We start from the raw sequence: 5,067 nt of genomic DNA, 5'->3' as shown, positions 1-5,067 counted from the left end.
CTGTTCGTCTCCACCTCTCAGTATCCTCCCAAGCAATGTGGTTTCAAGCAACTAATTCTGGAACGTCTCACTTGATAATACAAGTCATAAGTCGAAACCAATTTGGTGAAGGGAGACTAATATTGGTGACTGGAAATAGTTAGTGTACAACTTGATATTGCTGCACACCGGAATAGAAAACGAGATTGGATGGACAGAAGAGGTCTGACAGGATGGCCGAGCGGTTGTCGGAGGCAGTGAACGTTTACACTGGCTGCACAGTGAGAGCGGCTCGTTGGTCTCGGGATATGATTCTCGCTTCGGGGGTTTTATTGATTGATATGCGAGAGATCCTGGGTTCAAATCGCGGACGAGCCCTGCTGTCTCGCTGCTTTTAGTGAAAAGTCTCCAATTGGATTCTGACATCTTTCCAGTGTTGCTGTTGGTAGAATTGAATTACATCCAGAGCATGTTTGAGCTCCAGAGGACAGAGTTCGGAAGTTCCCATGTCACAACACAAGTGAAGTAAATGAAATGTCTCAAGATGATGAGGAGATTGAAGCTGACTGTGAATTTATCTCAATTCAGACGGTCTCATTGATATTGGATGATGGGATAGAGAGCCACATATCCAAGTTTGCTGATGACACCAAGATGGGCAGCATTGTAAGCAGAGTAGATAGAGGCATAAAATTACAGAGGGACAGTAATATAATAAATGAATGGGCAAAACTGTGGCAAATGGATTTGAATTGACGCAAGTGTGAGGTCATCCACTTTGGACCTAAAAAGGATAGATCAGAATACGTTCTAAATGGAGAAAAACTCGAAACTGTGGAGTTCCAAAAGGACATAGGGTCCATGTACATAGATCATTAAATATCATGGACAGGTACAGAGAATAATCGAAAAGGCTAATGGAATGCTGGCCTTTATATCTAGAGGACTAGACGACAAGGGGATAGATATTATGCTATAGCTGTACAAACCTCTTGTTAGACCACATCTGGAGTACTGTGTTCAGTTCTAGCACCGCATCTTAGGAAGGATATATTGGCCGTGAATGGAGTGCAGCGTAGATTTACTAGAATGATACCTGGACTCCAAGGGTTAAATTACGAGGAGAGATTACACAAACTGGGGCTATATTCCCCAAAATTTAGTAGATTAAGGGCTGATTTGATCGAAGTTTTCAAGATATTAATGAGAACTGATAGGGTTGATGGAGAGAAACCATTTCCCCTGGTTGGGGAGACACGGCCGAAACATTAGAGTCAGGACTTTCAGGATTGAAGTTAGGAAATACTTCTATCTGCAAAAGGATGTGGAAGTTTGAAAATCTTTTTCGCAAAGGGCAGTTGATGCGAGCTCAATTGTTGATTTTAAAGCTGAGATTGAAATTATTTTGTTCACCAAAGGTATTAAGAGATATGTGGCTAAGGCCCATATATGGAGTTACGTCACAGATCAGCCATGATCTCATTGAATTGTGAAACAGACTCGAGGTGCCCAAATGGCCCACTCCTGTTCCCAAGTTCCGCATGGTCCAGAATGCAAAAACTTGCTGCATTGGCCGGGAATCGAACCCGGGTCTCCCGCGTGGCAGGCGAGAATTCTACACCTGAACCACCAATGCTCATAAAGGATGCCTTGCTTGTTTCCATTTGAAATGATCTCTGAACGAACATGCCGTTTGCTGTTGGGATGGCCGAGTGAATGAAGCGTTGGTCTCAAAATTCCAATGGTGTTTTTCTCCCTCGATTTGAATTCTGCTCGCAGCGTCACTGTTTAAAGATCTCTTCAATGCTGAAATAGAAAAAATGGAGTGAGTTGAACGCATTTATTTCTCGCTCAGCATGACAGATATTTCAGCGTGGCCGGTGCTTTTGATTGGGTGCCTAAACTTCTCTTGAAAGATTTCAAGACCCGAGAAGGAATCTCTCCCAATCTATAACTTAAATTCTGCTAGTTTACAAGACCTGACTTTTATACTCTTTATTTTCTTTTCGTGCATCTCTCTATCTCCCCCTGTCTCTGACTCTTGTCTCTCTGTGTTGTCCCCGCTGTAATTCTGAGGCTTCCTTGAACAGCGAAGGCTGATCTGAACTGCAAAACCAGCAGAGAAGGGCAAAGAATAAAAAGATTGAGGCGGTTGGACAAGTAAAGGTGGAACCCAGCTGATAAATTCGGAGCTAAATTACCAACATTTATGTCTCTTCGCCCTCATAGTGAATGGAAGCAGCAATTTGAGTAAAGTACACTGATGGTGGAGTGTAAACTATGACGATGCCGAGACAGACGACAATGTCGTTTCGGAGCAATTCGTTCTGTAAAGTGTTACTTGAAAATACAAGTCGTACATTCAAAACGAATTTGATAAAGAGAGGCTAATATTGTCGATGTGAAATAATTCGTGTACAACCTGATGTTGCTCTACATCGTACATCGTACAAGAAAGCGAGATTGGAGGGACAGGGCGTTCTGAAAGGATGGTGGATCGGCTTCAAGGCAGCGAAATTTTACAGTGGCTGCACGGCTCTGTTGCCAGTTGGTCTTTGGGTCTGATTCTCGCTCAGGGAGTTTCACTGGTTCAAGTGCCGGATCAGCCCCGTTGTGTCCCCATTTTTGGTCAAAAATCACCAATTGGCTTCTCACAGCTTTTCAGCGGTTTTGACTGATCTCCAGCAGAGCATGTTTGAGCGCCAGAGGACAGAATGCAGAGGGTTTGTCCACGCAACACACTGAGACGAAATGAAGACAAGTTTTCTCGAAATTGTACTGACTGAAGCCGGCAAATTAATTTATCCCAACTCAGGCGATCTCACGGGTACAGAATACAAAAGGTAAAGGATGCTGAATTGGACTGGAACCAAATCCCTGATTTCCCACCGGCAGGCGAAGATACTAACACTGAAATACTAATGCACACACAACTGCAGGCTGCACGTGTAGCGTTGGGTACATGTCCAGAACATGCAGTCTGGCAGAGTTCCCGTGATAACCCTATGCAGTCTGCTCCACTGCCGTGCAGTTCCTGTGGGTGACGTAAGGAGTGGGTCAAACATAGCCGTGTAATTCAATGGGAGCTTGAAACCACCTCACATCGCCACTGTGAAATGCTCAAATAAATAAGAGCTGTACTTACCAGGCAGTGTTTACTCCCTCAAAGCATAAAGGATATTCCAGCCCATTGTTCACTTCAAAGATTTCACGACATGAGACTGAATTTATTTTAACCTGTACTTTAAATTCTGCTCAATCACAGAATTTGGAGATTTATACTATTTTTCTTTGCATGCATCTCTCTATCTCTGTCTGTGTTTCTTCTTTCTCTCTATTTCCCCTGATGGACTTATCAGGCTTCCTTGAACGGCCAGGTCTGGAAACCCGGGATGGGACAAGGCTGTCGGATCTTCAGTCCAGTTGCTTTATTTCGACGGGATGAGCTTTGCTATTTTTCGTCTCCGCTTTCGGAAAATATAAACCCAGATGGAAATTCCCCTCCTCGGGTCCCGTCACCTCCCGGTAAAGGAAATGAACCCGATCTATCACTCGTCTTAATATCTGTATTCTCATTGCTTAAGAATAAAATTATGGGGCTACAGCTATTCTCAGGACACATTTTAGAAATTAACACATAACAGACTTATTCGGAAAAGTGGGATTAAAGGGCAGGTGATAACCTGGGCACATAATTGGCTAAAGGGAAGGAGGCAGAGAGCAGTGGTGAACGGATGTTCTTCTCACTGGAGAGAAATATGCAGTGTGATCCCAGGGGTCGGTGTTTGGACTATTGCTTTTCTTGTTTTTATAAATGACTTGGATGTGGGAATAGGGAGTACGATTTCGAAGTTTGCGGATGATACAAAACTTGGCAACGTAGCAAATAGTGAGGAAGATAGTAGCAGATTTCAGGAGGACATGGACAGACTAGTGAAACGGGAAGTCACGTGACAGATTTAACGCAGATCAGTTTGAAGTGATGCACTTTTGGAAGAAGAACAATTTATGGCTGGTTGCAAGAGCAGAGTGACCTGGGGTGCATATTCACAAAACAGGGCAAGTTGATAAGGCGGTTAAGCAAGCGAATGGGGTAATTCGCTTTGTAAATAGGACATTGAATATAGAAACAAGGAAGTCATACTAAACCATTACAAATCATTGGTTAGGCTCAGCTGGAATATATTGTACGGTTCTGGGCACCACACTTTAGAATGAAAAGGCATTTAAGAGGATTCAGAGCAGGTTGACCTGGATAATACCAGGGTTGAGGAACTTCAGTTATGTGGAGAGATTGGAGAAGCTCGAATTATTCCACTTACAGCAGAGAAGGTTAAGGAGTGAATCTAATGGATGTATTCAAAGTAACGAGGGGTTTTGAAATATCAAGGAGGTAGGAATTGCTTCCTCTGGCAAGTGGGTCAGTAACCAGAGGGCATAGATTTAAAATAATTGGCAAAAGAACTAGAGGGGAGTTGAGGAGAATTTTAACCGTGAAATTCGGTTTTCTATTCCCTTATGAATATCGCAGATTATAATGTCCAGGCGGGGTGGGACTGAATGGGGGATAGAGTGCGGAGATTGGAATGGAAGCTCATCAGAATGAACTTGGTCTCATCAGTTTTTGTTATTTTTCCTACCAGTTGCCCGAAGCAGGCGGTGAACCTTCTTCTCGAGAGAGGATCGTCATTTCAGTTCAGAAGGAAAAAGGTATCAAGAAAATCGGGTGACACAGACACGGAATGATCCGAGACTGACAGCAATTCCCATTCAAACTGACACAGACACGGAATGATCCGGGACTTACAGCACATCCCTTTTAAACAGACACAGGCACGGAATGATCCGGACATAAATCATCATTATGGTACATAAGTTTTTCTTACGTTGACCATAAGATTTGCTCCTTTTACAATGACTCCGCTTTTCTCTTTGAGACTTCGCGACCATTCTCATTTCAACACGTTCGTGGAAGGAACTTTTGCTGATTTCAGCAAACAACGCAAAAACCTCTGCCCGCCGTTTCGAGAAGGATGGGACTTTAACCAGACCTGCTGAATGAGGGAAAGAAGACTTAAAACACAAAAA

The 5,067-nt window shown here is 43.4% G+C and overlaps 1 non-coding gene across 1 annotated transcript; it reads right to left on the bottom strand.

The window, feature by feature from the left end:
• Positions 1-1,544: 1,544 nt before the first annotated feature.
• trnag-gcc (transfer RNA glycine (anticodon GCC)) lies at positions 1,545-1,615 on the bottom strand. The gene has a single exon. It is a non-coding gene; the product is annotated as a tRNA-Gly (tRNA).
• Positions 1,616-5,067: the final 3,452 nt, after the last annotated feature.

Source organism: Heptranchias perlo, chromosome 20 (assembly GCF_035084215.1).
Source record: "Heptranchias perlo isolate sHepPer1 chromosome 20, sHepPer1.hap1, whole genome shotgun sequence".
NCBI lineage: Eukaryota > Metazoa > Chordata > Chondrichthyes > Hexanchiformes > Hexanchidae > Heptranchias > Heptranchias perlo.
This window is presented reverse-complemented; position numbering and strand designations above follow the sequence as displayed.